This window comes from Conger conger, chromosome 8, assembly GCF_963514075.1.
Source record: "Conger conger chromosome 8, fConCon1.1, whole genome shotgun sequence".
Taxonomy (NCBI): Eukaryota; Metazoa; Chordata; class Actinopteri; order Anguilliformes; family Congridae; genus Conger; species Conger conger.
The window spans coordinates 5574167-5598056 of NC_083767.1; the positions used below are offsets into that span (position 1 = coordinate 5574167).

The 23890-nt window shown below is 43.0% G+C and overlaps 1 protein-coding gene across 1 annotated transcript in view; it reads left to right on the forward strand.

Annotated features, from left to right (window-relative positions):
* The window catches only part of LOC133135222 (receptor-type tyrosine-protein phosphatase delta-like), a 452453-nt gene that overhangs the window by 236471 nt on the left and 192092 nt on the right, over positions 1 to 23890 (forward strand). Inside the window, exon 9 of the mRNA XM_061252069.1 lies at positions 6402 to 6445. The gene's annotated coding sequence lies outside the window, so the exon portion shown is untranslated. The remainder of the gene's footprint in view (positions 1 to 6401; positions 6446 to 23890) is intronic.

Here is a 23890-nt window from a genome sequence, read left to right on the forward strand (position 1 = left end):
ACCTCCATTAGCGCCCTACTCCGGCTCAATTGAGCCACCATGGGGGGGGGGGGGTCTTCGACCCTGCCGATCATTCCAGCGGCTGCCAAGGGCACGTCTGGCCTGCCAGCGTGTCTGCCAACAGGGATAGCTGTGTTTCACCACCATGTCCAGTTTCCACGGCGCCGTGCCAACAGTTACAGAGGCACAGGAGTTAAGGGGAAGAGAGCGGTTTGTTCTGGGTGGGGTCACTCCGTACGACGGAGTGAAACAGAATCGCCTCTGGGGCAGAGTATGCTGGGAGTTAAACTGGTTGAGACCTCCTCCACTTACAGGGTGACCAGGTGACAAGGGGGAGAAAATAGTAATAACCGGACCCACCCAAACCACCCCCTCCGTTCCCCCAGGAGTGAGGAGGCTAAAATAGAATGCATAATGATAAGGAGGGCGACTTGATCCTGGATGAGAACATTGCTCACAGAAGCAAGGCGCTGGTTTCCTCCATCACTCACAGCTCACAAGCTGGATGGCTTACACTGTCACTAAGCAATAAGTCTGTAACTTGAGTTATTGCATTTGATTTGTCACTGTTTAATAAATAGGCTGAAGATTGTCACAGGGCTACAGCTGCCCAAACACACACTGATTCAGTGAGTGCTGGTAATTGCCCCTGAGAGACGCACCACATTACAGTTTAACATTGATAGCCTATGACAAATGAAAAGCTCTGTAGACTATGCAGGTTCACTCCTGTAATCGAGCACGATAAAATCTTTAGGACGCACTTGCAGTCTGTGGCTGTAGCTGGTGCTTATACGAATGTCTGATCGAGGTAGGATTGAGCTAATTAAATAACTAAGAGCAGAAGTTGGGGTAATGCTTTATTTTACAGCTCGTTACAATTAGCTCATATTTACTGGGTAAATGCGCAGCTACTTGTGTAATTATTAGGTAACTTCTTTGATTTCAGTAGTAAGTACTATCAAAGAAAGTATTTAAGTACCATATGCAAGTACTATGCAAATATCTCACCGACCGTTTCATTGCACTGCCCTTTGTAATGAAAATAGTTACCTAATAAGTGCCCGGTGTTTACCCGGTAAGCGCTAGGTAATTAACGGGCAGTAAAATAAAGAGGCACTGAAGTTGGCTCGTAATCCTGCGAGGGATCGGCCTGTGTCGTGCTCCCCCTGGTCTGTCAGCGCGCCGGTGACCGGCCGCCGTATTTCACCGCGCAATAGATCTGGCAGTTAGCCGTCCTTTTGTTTGGTACAAAATAGGCACTGGGGAAAACCCCAGTCGGAGTGATTTCATCTGTCGCCGAGCTCGGCGCAGATATTTTCGACAGAGACGTGTGAGTGAGCAAACTGCAAAGCAGCGGGACCCCCGAAAGCCGGCGCTCACCGATGCGTTCAGCGCCGCGGACAAAGGCTGCGCTCTCCGCCAGTCCACTCCGGGCCGAGACACGCGCGCACAACGAGAAAATGTGCAAACAAAAACATATTATTTTGCGCAAATACAGTTGCTGAAATAATCACAGCCCTTATTTTATCAAGGCGAACAGATTGGGGTCAACACAACTCTGTTGGCACATAAACTCAACTGCAAATCTGCCATCGGGCGCTGTGTGCATGCTAATATGATTTTTGAAATTGTTGGCAGATAAAAACGGCCTCTGTTGAAGGAAATCAACAGAAATAAGATAAGAAAATCATTCAGAATGGAACTGGGTGTTATGGTCAGACTAGACCAAAATGGCACTACTGCAATTGGCCACACACACACACACACACACGCACACACACACACAGACAGTGTGTTTCTTATGAGAAGAAGGACACCACTGTTCAACAGAACAGCATATGAAAAGTGACATATTGTGGAGAATTATTCTTCACACCTTTTCGGGGGAAAACACACATTTATGATTTGAGGAAAGTATAATTTTGGTTGATTTCATCAAATTATAATGTATTACTTACTTTTTTTTTTGGCATTGCATACTGTTACAGGGCGCCGTGTACAGCGTATGTGTCTATGTTTATGGATAATACGCAGTATAACAAGTATCTCCATCATTTCATAATTGCGCAGTTTCAGAATTTGATCTTTCGTCGATATGAAATAATATAATGATGCGTTCTTGTACTAGCAGCGCTTGTTTAAATCCATGATGCTTTAATGGTGAATTTGTGCGAACATTACAGTTATAGTACAGTGACATATGGAGCCAGTGCCAGTGCTCCATGAATGTTGTTATTGGGTGCATAAATATGACAAACACATGCAATCTTTTTTGCTCTTATTGTAAATGGTGACTTCCAGTTACGGCACTCTGAGAAACAAACTGTTTTCCAGGCTTCAAACGAAGTAGATGTCTTGTCCTCGACTTGGCAGCCAGCCTGATGTCGGATTTGGCGTAATGGCAGCTGTTGAAGGCTTTTAAACTGCACTTCACTTGATGGGTCTATGACAGTAAAGTAGGTCTACAGTGTTTCTGTAGTGTCTACCAGCGAATAAGGGGAGTGCAATGCATTGTGGGAGAATTCCTGGTGCCTGAGATCAGGGATATAGTATAAGCAGTGCCTGAACTGTGAAAAGTATATATTTTTAAAAACATTACCAATAATCAAGTGGATCTTGGCAACAGAAAAAACATTTTCCATTCTCTAAACCAACCAAAGGATATAAGCAATTTTTCAAAACAAATTTGAGTCAACGGAATGTCCATATGTGCTGACATAATATTGATGAATTGATGTGGTTGTCAGTGAATATATGGCTGGAATTTATACTAAGTTATACTGCCCTATATCCATTCTCTTATTTTTATTGCTGGCTTCCCTCAAACATGTGTCTTGAATTAGTATGCAATGTGGCTTGCACAGCACTTTTTAACAGTTATGTAGCTGTTTGTTAGACAGCTGCATAGTTTTGCATGTCTCTGTATTGATAAATAGTTTTCACTTTTGTAGACGCTTTGCAAGCAAACCAAATCTTAAATTCTTACCGGGTTCCAGTAAGCTTCAGTGCAAAGGATGTTTTGAATGTGCTGCTTTGTGCTTTTTATTCATAGCTGCTTCAACAGCTGAATTTTAAGGACACCATCAAACCCCTGCTTTTTTCCTCTGTCTAGTCATAACACAGAGGTTTGGGCATTACCAGGTGCTGCTGCCGCTAAGACTATATGTATTGTAGAATTGTGAAAAGCCATGCTTTCAGGTGCGGCGTTTCCTTTGCAGGAGAACGTGCTGCACGGTGTTCCTGCTGCCCGTGTAGACTCGCTGGATGTCGCAGCGTTTCGATCACCTGCCTGACTCACGCTATCTGTTTCACCGCACCCAGCCCGGTGTTTTTATCTGATCAGGCGGATGGCGCCCTGGGCTGTCACACGTGGAGCCTACGCCTCGAACCGGCCCGCGTGTCTTACCGATGTCTGCGTTCCCCGGCGCGTATCACTGCTCAAACTGTGATGCAGCAGCATGTGCCAGCCACGGCGTTCATTCCTGTTCGGTGTGTCATGGATCTCTCTGACCCTGTTCACTACTCTGAACTGCTCGATACAGCAGGGCTGCCCAACCCTGTTCCTGGAGATCTACCATCCTGCAGGATTTCACTCCAACCCTAACAAAGCACACCTCGTTCAGCAGCTAGAGGTATTGTTGAGCTGCTAATTAGTAGAATCAGGCATGCCAAATGACGGTTGAAATGAGCACCTACAGGACAGTAGATCTACAGGAAGATGGTTTGGCAGCCCTGCCCCGGCTGTAGAAAGAGGTGTGCTTTGTTAGGGTTGAAATTAAAGCCTCCAGGACGGTAGATCTCCAGGAACAGGGTTGAGCAGCCCTGCTCTTGCCGTTGAATGAGGTGTGCTTTGTTAGGTTTGGAGTGAAATCCTACAGGAAGGTACAGAAGGATTGTAACTCTGAAACCCTTGAATAGTTTATGTCAGGGATCATCAAATCTGGCCCTAAAATCAAATTCCAGTCCTAGTTTTCTTTTCGTGATTGGATAATCCCTGTGTTATGCTTGGTCTTTACACGCGGCAGTCAAACGCTGACAGGAGGACTGTGTTTTAAAAACGTTTGGTGGCTATTTCAGCGAGCATCTCTACACGGTAGTGAGTCTCAGGTCCTCGAGGGTCATGAAGTAGAAGATGAGTTTTATCCAGCCCCCATCCTCGTATATCAACAGAAGGAAGTGGGCTTATTTCTGCCTCGGACTTGGAGCTCGCCACTTTCTCAGCAAATCCAAAGACTCCCAATCGATGTCCAAGTTTTGGAATGATATGTTGTCATCTGCTAGTGGTCACTCAAGGATATTCATGAGGCTATTCATATTTACTGTAATCCAAACTGACATATCGCAGGATCTTGTGCCAGAGCGTGCTGTATCTATGGAAAATTGTGTCAGAACTGCAGTGTTAACCCATAGCCTCCAGACATCCTGCCCAGCGTGATATGAGTTTATATTCTGCCATGTGTGTGAGCTATGTGTCCAAAAAGCAGTGTAATACTATGCACACACACGCATGCATGCACGCATGCGCACACACGCACACAGCACACACTCTGAACTGAAGTGAATGCAATTAGTTTTACATTTCCACCCTCTCCATTTGTCAGTAGTCTGCAGTTTCTTCATCTCAATAAATACACACATACGGTATCAGAGTAATGTTGCTCATCATATGTATTCATTATATATGCCGCGTCTCCCGTTTTAATCCAGGGACTCAGTCTGTCAGACTTTAAGCGTGTTTCAGAGGAAGGGGCACTAAGCATATTGCCAGAGCCGCAGACTTATTTTCATATGAGCATGCATGCCAGATCATTATCCTCAATGGATTGAGCGATAAATTCTCAAGTGTTTGGAAGCAATGCGCCTATATATCATTGGCAGCCAGAGCTGCCCATGAAAATATTTTGGTTAATATGCATGAGATCTGAGAGCAGTGGCATAAAATGATCCATTTTCTCCCCGGTTGTCCTGTCTACGGCCACATTCTCCACCTTACTGGTAGTGTGCTCAGGGTTTTATTTAGGCCAAAACGTCTGCACAGCTACAAGCACTTTAGAGCTACTGGTTTAACAATAGTTGACGTATCATTTGCAATGTGTCTTTATGTACAGGTCCTATCAACCGTTATCTAACCTAATGTACTCATAACCTATTTATTATGAATATGATTATGATTATCATTGTGGTGGTGATGATGATGATGACGATGATTGTTATTATTAGTATTATTATTGTTGTTGTTGTTGTTATTGTTATCATTATAATAATTATTATTGCTATTGTTGTTGTTAACATTGAGAATATAGACCAATCTGCACGTCTGAACTGATCATAATGAATGAATTATGCCCAGGCTTTGTCTTTGGTCTGATTCTGATAGTTAGTCCTCGTTACTGTATGGACACTGAGACTGCTGTGTTCAAGGCTCACCTTACCGCACCGGACCGGACTCTGAGAAGACGTAGTTATGCATGCTGCTTCTGGTTCCGTTCTCAGTTTGGTTGATCAGTCGATAGCCGAGCGGTTTCTATCTCCGAGGCTGTGGGAACGAGACGGTTGTGTCGCAGGGTGCATACTCATTTGTTAACAAACGAACGGGGAAAAAAGGCAATCACACGCTGTTTATCTCAGAAACCATTCGCCCTGCTTATCTGTGAGAATGAACTGCGTGAGTCTACGGGGCTCGAATGCCTTAAACATTCTAACCATCAGTCCCGCGCTATCCCCGACTGTCCCTAACCTTTAAACTGTGAAACGTGATTGCGAGTAAAATGTCCTGGTTTCTGTTAAGCACTTTCTTCCTTTGTGCGGTGAACTTTTTTTCAGGAATCAGATGGTAGATGCATTCAGTTATGTGTTCTGCTGGGAGAGCCGAGGCCATTCGCAGAAACCGTTCAGTTCAAATCTTTACCCTGATGGTTTACCAATTAGTGGACACTGCCACAGCAGAATTAAACCTTTATGCAAAAATAATAAAATAATTTAATTATAACATATATGTTTTTATGATGTTCTTCTTTAGATCTAAATCTATCTGCATTTTTGTACTGTTTCATGTTTCAGAAAAAAAAAATATAATAAATATTAAATATTAAGCTCACCGTTCACACTTAATCTGACCACACTGTGCACGTGTTAAAGACAGAAATCCAAGTAAGGTGTACTTATCATTTCATTATCAATAGCACTTCTGTAATCACTTTTTCTAACAATCAAATTATATGCTTGAAAGTGAAGGACACATTGCTTACACAGCCATCTTTGCCAAATTTGTTGTGTTTGTGATCAGAACTTGACATATGCAGTATGATGTCTCAGTATAACATTATTTTTGCAGCGGTATACTGCAGTATGATAATGTTCTGATAAAATGACCGTTGTGTTCTTGGATTGTCTTTCAGCCCTTGTCTTTCAGCCGTTGGGACAGTTACTGGGGTGCGTGAAGGTAGGTTTTGTGTTTTCTAAAAACTTTATTTGCTTGGAGGAATACAATGATCATATTTATGGCTTTATGAAACAATGGTTTATGCATGTCTGGTCTCTTCTCTTCTGATACCTCTCTTGATTTGATTTTATGTTGTTAAAATCACCGTGAAGCGCTATAAAAGTAAAGCCATCGAAGTGGCGGAATTTGTTGAATTGTTCCAAGTGGTGAAAATGTAATATAATTTCCCTTTTATCTTCACTGTCTCTCTCCGCTTTTGATTAAATTTGTTTTCATTCTCATTTATTGATTTTTGCCGCAATTATTGTGTTGCCTCAAAGCAGATGTATGCTATTCATATTAAAGATAAACAACAACTTGCCTGGTGAAATGACAGAGAAGAGTGAAAGCCATCTCGTCAGACTTTTTGTTTAGGTTGGATTTAGCACCGGTTTTGTGGTCAGAAAATGTGTTTCATGAAGCAATATTTTCATGTTCTAAACTATGTCAACTATAATAGGTGGTATACGCGCTGCTGTGGTTAGCGTTTCTTTGTTATTAGTTGTATGCTGAATTTGTGCTGTTTCTAGCAGAAACACAAAAGAATGGAAATGAAATCTACTTTTGCTATTTCTGTGAGAGAGAGAGAGCTATGTGGTGCTTTGGCAGACCCTGCATTCTGCCCAGCCAATCAGAACCTCCGCTCAGCCACATCTGACAGTGATTAATGGCAATGACCATCGTCTGTTACTGTAGCAACGAGAGTGGGGCAGGTTGGCACAGTACAGAGGCCAGTGTGACTTGGAACGTGCGCTCAAAACAACGCATTCAAAACATGTAGTCACAACATAAAATATGCCAGCCTAAACACGCTTTGTGTTCACAGCTTCCCAATGTTAACGTCATAAAAATGTCCTGACATTAGTATGAAGGCATTGTTATTGCTGACTATATTGTTGTCAGCTGGTGTGTATGAATCCATAGAATGATTTGTACACTGATTTTTTTCCCAAGCTTTAACACAGACGATTGCACTGAATGCTGACACTTTTTGACTTCATCCGATATCGTGGTCCATGGATCTAAATAAGGTTCTGTGTCTGCAGTTTCCTTTGTGTTGGCATTTCAGAAGATTAAGTATCGAAATGGAAAGTCACGATGCAAAGGGAGTGAAATATTTGCATGCATTTGCGGAGTGCTCTGTGTGCTTTCAGTTTGAATCAGGGTAATCTGGTGAAAACCCGGCCGGTGGTTAGGGAGCATAATTACATAGATGCCGGGGATTTGTCAGATCCTGTTAAGTATACGTTATTAAAGTTTTATTCTCTTATTTTTCTGTTTATGCCGCCAGCCCTCTTGTCTGTGTATTATGTACTGTATACCTGTTTACCTGTTCCTCCCGGCGAACTGAGGACCCTTCTGGAACACGGGAACACGAGACACCATTTTGTCTGCTTTAAAGCGATTCACTAGCCTCACCAGTATAAACCGCGTCACTCCCAGTGGAGTTATGGTGAAAGATTTCAGCAGGGTCGGCTCTGGGCGTAGGCAACAAGAGTAGTCAGCTTGGGTGTCCTCTGTCTGGCGGTCCACTCTCAACCCCCCCCCCCCCCTTTACCCAACACAGTCTATGTGGCCCCCTAGGTGTGCTTCCACTATACCCCCTCCCCCCAACACCTCCAAACCTGGTCCACCATCATCCCTGGGGCAGTAGGAGGCTGTATCCGTGTAGAGGGGGCCCACAGGGGGCCCACAGGGGACCCACAGGGGGCCCACAGGGGATCGTGGTGCGCCCTGGCGCCCATCAGGGCTGTGTAGTCTCTGCCTCACACAGCTGTGGGGAGAGCGGCCCTGTCGTTACACTCGTGACGAGACTGGCAATGTGAGGGCACACAGCCTCCATTTTGGCAGATCTGGAGGTTTGCGATAGCTCTGGCTTCCAGGCAGTGGGGATAAGTGATAAGACGGAACTAGGGGTGTTATCTCAATGCTGTCATGCGCTTGTTACTGATTTTTAATGCTTTAAGTCACCTTTTGCGCACAGGTTTGAGATGACAATTAATACACATTTAAATTAAAGACCTAAATAATACAATGCCCTTTTTTTAATGAATTGTATTGTAATGTATTTTTTTTGTTGAGTTACAAGTTCCAGGGCAGAACGCTATTAATTTACTAATTTAATTAAATTCGCTCTTTGTTTTTGTTTTATTGTTATATTTTTGTATTTATTTATTTTTTTACTAATTGTGACCTCACTTTGATACAGGGATAATTGCAGTAGAATGTCAGGTTGTTGAATTATGTTGTAACAATGGGCTCATACTTTATTTTTTATTATTTTTATTATTTAATTCAAACTTTTTTCAAAGTTTTTTCCTGTCTGGCATTTGTGTTCCTGAAATGCTCTAATTTGCATTTGCATAGCAGAACTTGGGAAAATGACTTATAGCAGCTGTTTTCTTTCGCTTTGAAAACTAAGCCAGAGCTATGCATAACATGATGAGAAACCCATGGTGGAACTGGACCAAGTAGATCCTAAAAATGTTCAGTATTATACTGAAATATGTGGTAATAAGTGTTCTGGCTATTCTATTGTAATGAGAGGGTGTGGCGTCCATATTGAATTTTACGGTTAGTAATATAACCTCTGGGTATGTTCCCCCAACCTCACTGTGCAGCCATTAAACGTCATGCAGGGTTTCTACAAACTGTGTCAATTCTATTGCCATTTTTCAAAGGCAAAGGAAAGGTGGAAAAAAACCAAAATGGTGTCTCAGCACCTTCAGTTTGTGTCCCCCAATAGTAAGGCGTAGACGGCTGTGGGAAACACTGGCACGCTGTCTCATATTGATTTTATTTATAGCCTCTTATAATTTATTGCTTACAAATCGGCTGGGGTGTTGTAAAGTATGAAAGAGAATCAATTTCACGGGACAGCTCGCAATTTTACCTGGAGCCTTTCAGCGTTTTCAATTATGTTTTAATTATCTCCATCTACTCCAAAACAAACTACATATTTCTTTACCTTTTCTCGTCTCGTGATCGACAGTTCTGCCATACGTGTCCACTCTGCACCAGCTGGTCAATGGCATTTGGATCCCTGCGTACATGACCATTGATCTGTGAATCGGAAAGTCAACCGTGAATTATTTTACTGTATTACATTTTCAAATTGTCCTTTGCTTATCAAGGCAAGTTGTGTTAAAAAAATCTATTTTTCAAGGAAGGCTGGGTCAATAATTCATTACAAAATTATTCCAATGAGGGGTTTTTGATGTATAAAATACCAATAAAAACCACAATAGTTCTGGTAACACTTTCTGAATGGGTTGCTTTCTGGGTTTTTTCTTGTTTATTTCAGTTTTTTGATTGACCTGGCCAATTTTTGTGTACATTGAACTGTACTTTAGATACTTGAGGTAATTCTGTAACAATAGCCAGTTTTAGGGGAACACTAAGGGGCTTGTTGTCTAAAACTAGAAAATACATTTCAAACTGTTCCCCAGTAATCCAGCCTATATAGTCAGCTAGTCCACCAGTTTGACCACCAGCTCACACTACCAGCTTAACCATCTTTGTCCAGCTAAAGACCAGCTATAACCAGCTAAAAGTGTCTAACACACACCCTAAACCATCTTAAACAATCCCAGCTCAAACCGGTTTAAACCAGATCAGACTCCCGGCTCAAACCGACTTAGAATCCCATGAGTTTTCAGCAGGGTGGACCCTCGCTGATAGGCAGGTGATGGCATGGTCAGGCTTTAACCTGCGAGGGCAGGGCTACAGGCCCCGGCTGGGACCTCGCCTATCACCCCTCTGAGCAAACGCCAGCAAATGAGATAATGAGAAATGACAGAAACATACAGAATAGACCTACGATGTTATTATTGATATGAATCAGCGCTCTTGTTCTCGGTCAAAGACCGGCGTGACAGCAGAATGAATGAACTGATGCGCAGATAAACAGGGAAATAGACTCCCCGGCGCAACGAGAGATGCTATTTGTTAGCGGCAGCGATCGCGGCGTGATTTCCCTTTGTCTAACGCCGCAGAATGGGCTAGCTAATTGGAAATGTCATTCTCTTGGCGGGCGGAGATATGCGGAGCTACCGGGGGCGTGCGTGCTGCGTGCTCATGTAAGATATATGTACCAGAGCGTGGAAAAATCTACTTTCTGAAAGTGCATTGACAGAAAAGTGTTTTGGGTCATAGAGACGGGCCTTTTGTGTGGGTTTTAATGACCCCGGCTTTCAGTTACTGCAGAACCGGTCCAAAAAAAAGAGAGAAAAGATCCATTCTTTAAAATGGAGGAAATGTTTATTAGAAAATTTGATTCGTTTTTTGTCTTGGAATTTACTGCCTTTCCTTACCTTAATCGGTTTTGAGGAAAAATGCATATTTCCAATTGCCCAATCAGCCTAAAATGGGTCTTTGAAAGTTGTCATCTTTCGGGTAATGTTGAAATGTAATGAGTCCAAACGCAGCCTGAAATGATGTCTGGGGGCCAAAATGGCGAAAAAGAAAACTAATAACAATAACAATACCGATCCAAATGAGCCGTTATACTGTACTCTCTCTGAAACAATCCTGTAAAAATGTTATTATGACCCAGCAATAAGCGTGGGCTTGTTTGTGTTAAGTGTAAAAATAAAATATTTGTACACAAAATCAAATTAATGGTGTGCACAGGATGAGATACAGCCGTGAGTTTGAGACTGCTCATTAAAAACGAGATCAAAACAAAATAATCTTTATTCTTTAAAAGTCTGTGTGAATCCCTGGATTTCTGGAAAGTCAGGCACACTGCGACTGCCGCTCGGTATCCAAGGCAACAGCGCATCACAATAGTTTGAAAGTGCAGCGAGTGGTTGGGTCTTTGTCATGATAAATGGTTTCTCAACTTTCCCCGGTGCATGCAACCGCATGGTGGGCTTTGGATCATAAATTATGTTGACTTGCGTAATTTGGATATGCCCATTAAAGTTAAACTCTCATTCTGATCCACGTAAACGTCTAACCCTTTGTGCAGTCCGGCAGTAACCCTGGAAATGACAGCAAATATTTTTCAAGGTGGTTCAGTGAATGTGGTGCAGTAAGTTTATGGGTTTTCCCAGTTGAATGCTTGAACGCATACATGCACACCCACACATACACACACAAACACATATATACACACATACATACGCACGTGCACACACGCACACATACACACACAAACACATATACACACACGCATGCGTACACACTCTATGTACACACACCCACACACACATACACACACACAAACACGCACACACACAAACACATATACACACACACACTGAAAAATAACTCTGATAGTGTGCAATTGAACTGTTAGAGTTAATTTAACACTGCTACAGTTGCCTTAACATTAGTAATATTTGCTGTCATTACAGTTATGATGAATGTCATCAGATCGTATTGCATTATTTGACGAAGCAGGGAAAAGTCCCCATTATGCAGATTTCTTCCAAAGTATCATCTGCACTGGGTTTTTACCACATTAGGGGAGTTTAGTTTGTGGGACATACAGTACTAATTTACGTAAAGTGCGACACTATTTAGAATAATGTCATGGCTTAGATTCAAAGTGGTTGGAAATGCAAATGAAGGTATGGTTCACTGCACGGCGACACCACCACGATCAGCCCTGTTTTACCATTGTTTTACCTCTGAGGACAGAGATGTTCGCTGTTTTAATTGGATGTGATCTTCCATTTATTGAGCTACAGCCCCCGGGTATGAACTGGGATCATTAACTCACTCTTCTTTTCTTTGCCATTGCGTTTCCTTATTAAATATGTTTGGTTCGGGTGTATATAGCGCTCTGGGGTTCCGGAAACTGAAATTTAGGAGTATTGTCATTTATTATATTATTGTGCTTAGCCTACGGTCTGCGATCATAACTCCGTGTTCATTCCTATCGTAGCTCCTGGGGTGTTTTTGAGTCTGCATAAGGTCTGCCTCTTACTCATACTTTTACATACTGACCAAAAAATATCCACTGACATGATAACTTAAAGGAAATTTAGTCTAGAGAAGTTAGAACCCTAATCTATTCAAAGGTTCTTTGTTGGTTCTTTGTCTAGGAGCTTCCACATGTCCCGCCTACGATGGAGGTTTACATAAAGAATTAAAATGTTTTTTCGCTATGGTGCTCAAGGGCCCAACAGCTGTGCAGATCTTATAATTGCGACATTGTTACACTTGAACCACCAGCTTTCTGGGTCCCAGTCATGTTCCTTAGACTCTAGGCTGCAGGCTGCCCTTAGCCTCATGGTTAAGGTACTAAATACGCCACTTAATATTACATTCCATTTCAACCACCTAGCGGATGCTCTTAGCCTGAGATTGAATAGCGAACGTGTTCAGATTCACCAGCCCCTGCGTCGCTGTTTATGAAATTGAATTATAATCGTGTTGATTTGAACACACCAGGGATGAGTCGCACTTCAGTTCTCTCGACGCGTCGCGTCGCAAATTGTTTCGAGTACACCCGCCGCTATTATTGACAGTTCATATGAAGAGACAACTCTGAGCTTCCAGAGAGACGCCCGTCTCCCGCGATGAGGTGGAGTAAACACTACAGCTGTTTCTCCCACCGCTGTCGCTGCTTAAACAACCTCTCGTTTCTGACAACCTACGGTGCCACGAGATTAATTCAGAATCGAAACTAAATTAAAAGCATCTTTGTAGAATTCGTTTGTGGCCTGCTTTGGGGAATCTTTGTGGGCTGAGGCGGCTTGCCAAGTGAGTAGCTTGCCAGGCTCTAGGCCTTGTGGCTTCGCATAATGGGGATTGTAGTTCTTGGTGAGACACCAGGATATTATTCTATTAGAGTGGATTAAGGGGGAGATAGATTAATTATGCAGAATACTGTTCTTTGTTAATAGGTGGTGTCACATACACTTATACTTTCTGGTAATAATGAATTATTTGATTGTGTTATGAATGAGCCAGTTCAGTATGTTGGAGCTTTAATTGGAAATAATTTACATGAAAAAAGGGAAGGTCTTGAGTTTATATTGGAACTTAATTGATCATATTACTACAGATTTGTCTTACTCAATCATCCACCTTCATTAGACCAAAGATATTTTAGTTTAATATGTCTTTCATGTGATTTGTGTAGCATTAATAATTTTGCGGCTAGTCTTCCATAAATAACACATACGGACCTTTTAGTTGCAGCTGATACAGTTTACAAAAACCTTGATTTTTATCTGACACAAAATGAGCATTTTGCTGTATTTGAGTTTAATGTTCTGAATTGAGGCGGCACGGATGGTGCAGTGGGTAGCATTACCGCCTCACAGCAAGGAGGTCCTGGGTTTGAATCCCCGTCGGCCGGGGCCTCTCTGTGCGGAGTTTGCATGTTCTCCCCGTGTCTGCGTGGGTTTCCTCCGGGTACTCCGGTTTCCTCCCACAGTCCAAAGACATGCAGGTTAGGCTGATTGGAGAGTCTAAATTGCCCGTAGGTATGAGTGTATGAGTGTATGAGTGTGTGAGTGAATGGTGTGTGTGCCCTGCGATGAACTGGCGACCTGTCGAGGGTGTATTCCTGCCTTTCGCCCAATGTATGCTGGGATAGGCTCCAGCCCCCCTGCGACCCTGATCAGGATAAGCGGGTTCAGATAATGGATGGATGGATGGATGTTCTGAATTGTCTATAATACATGACATTATAGGCTTTTGGCAGATGCAACATAACGCAGGGTCCCCAAACTTGCTCCTATGGGTCTCATATGCGTGCTGTTTTTTTCCCAGAAATTTAGACACATTCAATTATTCCATGTGTGAAGACATGGATTTAACATCTGTTGATGGATGAATTATCTTCTTAATGCCGCATTACTGTATGTCTCAAATGACTATGTATCAAATTACTGTTGTCTATCCACGTCCCAGGTCTTTTAATCAGTGAAATGAGCAAATTCCTCCATGTTCTGCAATATGATATATGGCAAGTGATTCCCGAAGAAGAGACTTGCTTTTAATTGATTAAATTCCTGAGTGACAGGTAAGATCATTGGGGCACTAATTGCTGAAATCTTGGACACCACAACAAAACACATGGCAGCGAGCCAAAACTTAAATCGTGTTAAAATGTTCAGCATTTAAAACACGCTTTCAACAGCTTTAATTGATCAAAAGATTGTCTGTGACAAAAACCAGCATCCACAAGGGCTTCCCCGGGAGCCAGTTTGAGAACTCCTTATCCAGGAAGAGAAATTGTTCTCTATTGAGGTGAACCTGCTGTGCATTATTATTATATTATTATATTATATTTCATTCAGCAAAGTGTTCTCCGCCTTCTGGGACAAAAGGGAGAAAAAATCTTTAAAGAAAGCCTCACCTGGAATCCCCCCTGCAGTGCTGGCCCGGGGGGGTGTTTGGTTACCCCAATATTAACACCGCCATAGCTATTGCACCCTACCAGATTATACCTACAGGATACAAGCTGTTATCAGTAAGAGGTGTGGCTCTCATTTATTTAAAGGTCCCATATTGTGGAAAATGACATTTCCCTTGCTATGCGGAGTTGGAAGTGCTATAAAATCACTATTAAAGTATTAAAATACACAGTCCCCAAAATACATCCACACAATCCGTGTGAAGAAACTGTGGATTTAAACGAGCCGTTTGGACTTCCCTGAAGTTGTGACATCACAACGGTATGCTCACTTGCTTCCGTACAGCCTACCTTGTAGCCGGATCAAATCCGATCGCTTGGCACATTCAGCTTGTTGGAGTTAGCCAATCAGAGATATCGACGAGCTTTAAATACACAGTCACTAAAACAGCCTATTCTTGGTAAAGCTCACAAGAGGCACTGGTGAGTGGTCATGTAAATCTGGATAGAGATTGATTTTGGTACTTTCAATTTTTTTTCCCGGATCTCATGAAATGTGTCAAGCGTATTAAGTTTTTTCATGGACTGCAAAATGGCAGTTAGATGTGACCATGGTTACAAAGCAAGTCGGTCGTTCCTGGGGAAGTTAGCTGTGGTCTGATGATGTCACAGTTAGGGTCAGGAAAGTCTGTGGGGAGGCGGTGGGGTCCCAGCAGGGGTGGTCCTGGCTGATGTGCCTCGACAACACGGAACGCGGCCTGAATACGAACAGAAATTCACTCCTCTCCTTCCTTTCGTTTCAAAAAAGAACAAAGGCAATACAAGGAGAGGACAGCCACCCATATATGGGCTTCATAAAAAGTTTTCTATTTTTTAATTTTTTTAATTTAATGTTTATTTGAGTGGGGACAATGCCAAGAGACATAGCCTCATTACTGCCAGTTTACAGCAGGGTCATGTAGCTGATGTTCTGCACACAGAGATGATCGCTATTGCTAGTTTACAGCAGGGTCATGTAGCTGATTTTCTGCACCCAGAGATTATCGCTATTGCTAGTTTACTCCAGGTTCATGTAGCTGATGTTCTGCACACAGAGATTATCGCTATTGCTTGTTTACTCCAGGTTCATGGAGCTGATGTTCTGCACACAGAGATTATCGCTATTGCTAGTTTCCAACTCCCGTCCCTAGTCAGGCTTTTTTAATGAAAAGAAAAGAAAAATCTTTCAGCGCAATATGAGGATGTACATTCCATTTTATAGCTTCCCTGTCCTTCGTCAAACTATCCGTGCAATCTGCTTCTTCTTCTTCTGCTTCTTCTTCTTCTTCTTTTTTTTGACGGCGATCGAAATGTTTTGCCATTACACTCCCGGGGTACAGAGCTCCTAGCTCTGCCTGAGCAGATTGACTGAATTATTAATAGAAATATGTCATTATAACATGTCTGTGCTGGGAGACACCCACATGCCTGGCCGGGGCGGAAGCCTCTTTGTGTTGGGGCCTACCGTGGAGCACTCTTGACCTATTATGCAGGTTGGCTTAATTGCCTGTATTAAATTGCCCATGAAATCGTTCTTTGTTGGACTGTGGTCCATGGATGAGACCCCCCTCCCCCCCCCCCCAGCATGCCTGCAGCAGGAACAGAGATTTTCCGCAGTTGAAACACCAATATTTATTGCATGGACATTTTGTATTGTGTATATTAAATATCGTATTCACAAATCTAGCTTTTTGTTCCACATGTGAACGCGATACGTTGGAGACTATTATTGTTTTTTTCCCTTTTGTTACAAGAAACAATGAAATACTGTATGGTGAGAGCTGACTAGTTCTTAGATTAATTGGCAGTAATAAGTTAGGAACTTGCTAATAGCCTCAGCATGTCTATGAAAGTAGAGGCACTGCTTGGCAATTATGCCACAATTCACGCTACATTTTAGAGATAGCCACTTCCTGTACTGTAAAGGAAAACATTGTTCTCTGACTACACAAATATTACATGTTGGAAACCTTTGGCTCCATGGTTACATAAAAAGTGTGAATCTTTCATGAATGCAATGTCTGAAAATATAACAAGTATCCCCTATACCAAGAATCATCAACTCTGGCCCTCAAATCCGAATCCAGCCCTGGTTTTCTTTTCTCCTGGGTAATTAGGGCTATTGATTGGTCTTCACACCTGACTCCCAGGTAAAGGGAGGGTGGAAAACCGGCAGTTCTCAGCCCTCAAGGACCGTGACTTGATCCCTGTCCAACACTGACTGCTGTGGAAATCAAACAGTGCTACATATTCTGGTCTCAGAGAAATGCAGCAAGACTGAGACAAATCTAAATATTTTTTTCATTTTAAATTAATATCTTATGCATTATGATGCAGAAACGGGTTCTGTGGAAAGACTGCTTGACCATGACAATGACAGGGGGCCTGGAAACTCTTCCCAGAATCCACTGCTCTTCCCTTGTCATTAGCAGTTTTATTATTTTCTATCTTTTTTGTTGTAGCTTTTTTTGCTTTAATGTTTGTGTTCAGCATTTTCCATTTCTCCAGCTTTCATCAATTATTTTTCCCCTTTCTGTCAAGTAAAACTGCATGTGAAAAACCATGAGCAAGAAATGGCTTTTTTTTTCTTCTGTCCGGATTTTCAGAGGCCTGCAGAACAACAAAGAGGAATATATTAAACTTTAAGGATTAAAGACAAAGAGTTGTACTGTAATCCCTGAAGTTACCCGGGGATTAAAAGCCTGTCGCCTGGATCGAGTTCCCCTGAACCTTTTGCCATAGAACAGTACTATCAGAACAGCCAGATGTATAGAGAGCAGTGTGACAAATCAGATTAGCACTGAGGAAGAAAGTACAGTACTGTATTACACATTATATTCCACTGTATGTCATCATGCTACACACTGCAGTCCAGAAGTATTTGGACAGTAATACTGCGTAAAGAGGGCTGACATCTCTGCACGGTTCACACAGTATGGATGTAAATAGCCTGAAATTAAAGCTGACAGTCTGCACTTAAACCTCATACTCATTGTTCTCAAATCCAATGTGCTGGATTACAGAGCCAAGAATCCGAATTTGTGCTGCTGTCCGAATTCTTCTGCACTGTAAACTAAAGTCCTCTCCTCATACAGTATATATTGGTTGTGTGCCGTTTTATTTCCTACTGTGGAACTTTTGAAAGGGCAGCTGAATTTCAGTAATTGTTGAAAGTGTATTGTTTATTATTTTGGTAAAAATATATTTTATCTTTTCAATTTTTGTTGTGCAGTGTACGCACAGTTTTTGACCAGAGAGGTGGGTGTGTGAGCCTGACCATATGTGCCGGAGACAGGGAGGTTGAGACAAATTTAGACTGACAGGTAGTTCACCCTCGCAGGCAGACTTTCAGGCCAACGGCTCTCCTGCTTATGTTCATCAGCCCGGGCAGAGGGGCAGGAGCACCCTGCATCATCTCACAGAAAACCCGACACTCACAGAAAACCCAACACTCACAGAAAACCCAACACTCACAGAAAACCCAACACTCACAGAAAACCCTACACTCACAGAAAACCCAACACTCACAGAAAACCCAACACTCACAGAAAACCCTACACTCACAGAAAACCCAACACTCACAGAAAACCCAACACTCACAGAAAACCCTACACTCACAGAAAACCCAACACTCACAGAAAACCCGACACTCACAGAAAACCCAACACTCACTGAAAACCCAACACTCACAGAAAACCCAACACTCACTGAAAACCCAACGCTCACAGCATAGCCCTACACTCACAGAAACCCAACACTCACTGAAAACCCAACACTCACAGAAAACCCAACACTCACTGAAAACCCAACACTCACAGAAAACCCAACACTCACAGAAAACCCAACACTCACAGAAAACCCGACACTCACAGAAAACCCAACACTCACTGAAAACCCAACACTCACAGAAAACCCAACACTCACTGAAAACCCAACGCTCACAGCATAGCCCTACACTCACAGAAACCCAACACTCACTGAAAACCCAACACTCACAGAAAACCCAACACTCACTGAAAACCCAACACTCACAGAAAACCCAACACTCACTGAAAACCCAACGCTCACAGCGTAGCCCAACACTCACAGAAACCCAACACTCACTGAAAACCCAACACTCACAGAAAACCCAACACTCACAGAAAACCCAACACTCACTGAAATCCCAACACTCACAGCATAGCCCTACACTCACAGAAAGCCCAACACTCACGGAAAACCCAACACTCACTGAAAACCCAACACTCACAGCATAGCCCAACACCAAAGTTTACCCCAAATTTTTACCTGGGATGCTATTTGTACCTGAAACATAAATGAAGGCTTGAACAAAAATTTTATATCGTTTTTAAGCTTGATGCCTTGGTACTCAAAAAATTATGTTAGTTGTCAGCTATGGTGCCTCTTATGGTGGGGATTCTCTTTTGAAGATTGTGCCAGAATTTGATTGTGTCAGGATAAGGTGTCCTGACAAAAAAAAAAAAAAAACTAGCAAAGCAAATGACAATGACACAACAACACTTATGACTTCACACCCACCTCCATCAGACATATTGTATATAAGTCGAACCGATTGGATCATAAAACGGGCCACTTTAGCAGAAGTGCTGCCGCTGTAGTTTCCACGTCCGTGCGCAGGCCACCTGATGAATCAGCTCCTGTGGATTTTCTGTTTGGGAGCACACAACGACAGCCGGTCACGGTGTGGCCCGAAAACGGCGCTTCCTGCCCTCGCTTTGTGCGAGGTGACAGCCGGGCCGATAAGAGCGGCCTTTCAGGAACGCTGGAGTGTAAAACGGAGGGACGGGGCGCGCACAATGCTCCTGATCAATCAGACACGCTGTGCGATTCCCCGTGAATGCGCACCCCCGGCGTGCGGGACGGCTGCACAGTCCGGCGCATCACGGATGCCATTTCGGGTTCTGTCAGCCGGTTCCACAAGCGCCGGGCGGCGTACAGCGGTGCCACAAAACACCCCGGCCTTCCCAAGCCGCCTCGGCCGTAGGCAAGCCGCCGCCTCGGGCCGAGCCGATAAGAGAATATATCCTATGTGGATGTACATGTTTTGTCATATTTAATTGAATTCTTCTTTTGCTTTTTAATCCATATTTTATCTGTGTTTATCGCACCTTTCCCCTTGCCGAGAAGCCGTTTGTGCTTCACCAGATTTTCATTTGAATTGTTGCGTGGCTGTTTCCTTGAGGGTGATGAATTTGCCGTCGAATGGTTTTTTTTTGCTCAAGTGAGCATTGTATTCAGACCCGCGCACTTACCGTGTGGCAGCTAGACGCGCAGAACACTAAGCCCAACAAGCTGTTCCAATCAGAGCAGGCAGCCACCGAAACGTACGGGGTCATGAGGCCAGGGTCTGAACTGCATTTTAACCATCATCCGGCCTGCCTCTGCAGGTAATTTGTAGGCGCATATGTGCTTTTAACCCTGAAGAAGAGAAGAGGTTTTTCTTTCTTCTTGGAATGTTTTTTTTTCAGCATTCTAAGTCAGTGTTCTAGAACTCCATTGCTTTCAATTTCCAGTGATTGTGACATCAGCATTGGAATGTTCCGTTAAGAACATTCTAATCACATATTTCTGATCGAAAAAACCTCAAGCGTTACCAAGGGTTATTTTCACCTGAGAGAGTAGAACTGCTGCACTGTGTGCCTACACGTAAGCAATGCTGTGACCGCAATCCGATTCACTAAATATTTCATCCCACGGCTTAATATCTGCTCCATTTAAACTGTCAAAGAAATGTGTGCATTGTTTCAACACATGTGTAATAAAGCATCGCATGGTGTTCATTACAGCATTGTAACATGTTAGTAGATGTGTTATTACATATTTCAGGCTGCTACATTCCACATGAGCTGCTTTTGCTTTGTAGTGCATACTCCCATGTCAGCACATTATGTGTGTGTGTGAGTGTGTGTGTGTGTGTGTGTGTGTGAACCCTTGGTCTCCTTCAAGCCACATTTACAGGAACATGTGAATGTCAGACACACCATAGATATAACCAATCATGCATTTTTTGATCATGCATAGCTCAGTTAATACTTGATAAAGAATTCATGGCTGCACCGTGCTGTAAACAGAAACATGTTTCCCATTTCACATTACCTTTTTAAAAAGGCCTTACTAAAGCAGCAAAGTATACTTTGGTTTTGTTTGGTGAAACACTGCTGTTAGTGTCAGCTTTCTATTTCGGTATGACTCAGCCTACTGTACATCACAATCTAAATTACCCAGAGCTGTCCTACTTGGGCAGTGCTATTACAGCTCTAAGAATCAAATAATTTGTACCTTTCTAAACCTTTTGCCTTATTTGTAAACAAATAAACCTGAATGTGTAGAATTTATCACAGTGTTAACTTTTGCCACTGAAAGGTTTTTTTTTTTCCAATCTCTAATTCAAATGTTAATTATAAATCTGCTTGCCAATACTTCATCTGTAACTCGCAAATGCTGCTTATGCAGCGAGACTGTCTTAATCCTTTCTCCATTCCTTACGCCACTATTGTCCTCAGTGCAGAGAGGAAATGCTGAAGAGAAGATAAGCAAATAGCACAATAAATGTAGTAATAATGGGTTTCAACTGATCATAATTTTGGTTTTGGCCCCATACGACATTGTCTAAAGACGCTGATTCCATAGGAAGCTTGGAACAGCTGTAATTGCAGGTGTCTATTTGTAATGGGGCTTTAATTTGCGTTGGTGTCCGGGCTAATTATTTACACACAAATCAGCCTTGAATTTATGACCAGAGTATGTGATTAGGAAGAATGTGTCTGGCAGGCTAACAAAAAGCCAACACATTCTGCCAAGCTTATGTCACAAATGTAGACATAGAGGTATGTCTGGGAGGAACAGCTGATCAAACTGTATGTAGCGAGCCTGGAAAATGGCAGTCTGTGTTTTATTTTCAGGCCTGGGGGTCCAAATCTATAAAAGCATTCCTGAAAACCTTTTTTATTGTGCCATATGCACAGAGGTCATTCTTGGTTTGTGTGTCTGCAGTCCCCGTTCTGACCAGCAGTGGCTGCTAGAGAGCGATGATAAATTACCCATGGTGCTTTTCTGCCCTCAGTGACGCAGGTTCAGCTCAGCCAACCATAGACGATGTGGACACACATTCTACTTCACAGGCAGCTTTTCTTTGATGTATTTTTATCAGATCAATCTGTATCTACGTTACTGAGTTAGCTAGTTTGCTAAACTTGTCGCGATTAGTTATCTAGTTCTACAAGCTCCTGCCTTCCAGGCTTCACTGAGGGAACGAGCGAACCTCTGGCCATAGCTGGCAACGGCACGACCAGGACTCAGACGCCCAGCCGCAGGGTTCAGAATGACAAAGATTGAGTGTGTTAAGAGATTGAGCCACCCAGAATCCCCTACCCCCCTATTCTTATCGTGTTCGACTTGGAATATCAAAGGGGCATTTACTTCGTAGTAAACCGTAATTAAGACTAACAATAAAAGTGGGGGGTTGTAAATGAATGCCCGGGCCTTGCACTGCTCAGCAGCGTGGGACTGAGCATACCCTCTCTGTGTATCTGCAGTTGTAGTAGCCCTTTTAATGTTATTTGCGGCGAAGATTTTACACAACAAAAACATAAACGAATACACATAGCAATGATAAAAAGCGCAGTACAGTTAAATGACTCTCCTCTGTGCGTGATCGTGATGATGAAGCGCTGGTTGTTACCCCGGCCTACACCCTTCCCCTCGTCTGCAGGTGCGTGATCGTGTTGATGAAGCGCTGGTTGTTACCCCGGCCTACACCCTTCCCCTCGTTTGCAGGAGCATGATCGGTGGGCCTGCCGGGCTCCTGTTCAGTAAGCATTTTTTGTTTACCTTCCGAGAATAGCATTAGCGCTGCGCAGGACGGGAAAGGGGCCGGCCCATAACGCCGGTAATGCCACAAGGACAAACAGCCCTGTTCGCGGGCACGCGTTAATGCGCGCGTAGCGCCGCTGAGAGAGACGTCAGCACTTTAATCATCGGCGGTGGCTAGTTCATTAGTTCACGCTGGCGGGCCTCCCTGATAACTCTCAAGTAACTCCAATGCTAATGCTTAGGGAACATAAGGGGGGAATAATTTATTTTTTCCCGGGTATCTTGTGTAACTAGAGAGGTTCATCATTTTAAATTTGCGCTGCCTTATTCTCCTCCCTGCCTTACTGTCTCCCTCAGGGTTTTTTCGGCAGAGTTGCTCCATTAAGTATGGAGGTAAACTGCGGTATACTACATAATTATACTTTGCAGGATCCGTCTCAAACTGCGGCCTGTGTGCACATTCACGTCCGGGGGACATTTTGAGGGGGGCGGCTGGCTTTAATTTGAGCAGAGTTTCATTCAAACACTGTAGTTTGATCAGCGGGCCTGCGGTGCAGCCTGAGCTAATACCGTCTGACACCACCGGGGGTGCTGTTTTATTATGCATACCTGTCTCTCTCTCTTTCAAAGCGTGCAGGAGAACACACAAATAATGATGTTGTGCTCTACAGGTGCTGTAGGTGTGTGTGTGTGTGTGTGTGTGTGTGTGTGTGTGTGTGTATGGAGGAAAAGGTCCAGGTGAACCTTTTTTATGTTGGAAAAAGGAATAATTTTGTTCATATTTTTAAAAATGGAGTCCTTACAAAGTCCTTACTTAGGTTTATGTCTAAGATATATATGAAGTGTGTTATACATAGTCATTTAAAGCCTAGAATATGTCTTTTCCACAAAATCAAGGGGGGCACAAGAACATTTTAACACTGCAGTTTTGAAGGAATGCATGAGTAGTGGATGTGTACGCACTTAATGTATCGGTAGAATTGTACGGCTTCGCACAATTATTGAAAGTCATTTTAAACTGCTTTGAAATCCATTAACATATTGTATTTGTAAACAAAGAGAGGGCCTCAGACATGCATCAGTATGATGGCAGGCCTCTCTCACGAGGACCAGATCTCCACCCTCGAGTGACAAGCATTGCAGCTTGGTGCTTGTGCAACAAAATTGTTAGCGTTGAATAAACTCTGAAAGAGTACATTTGACACTGACCGAGTGTA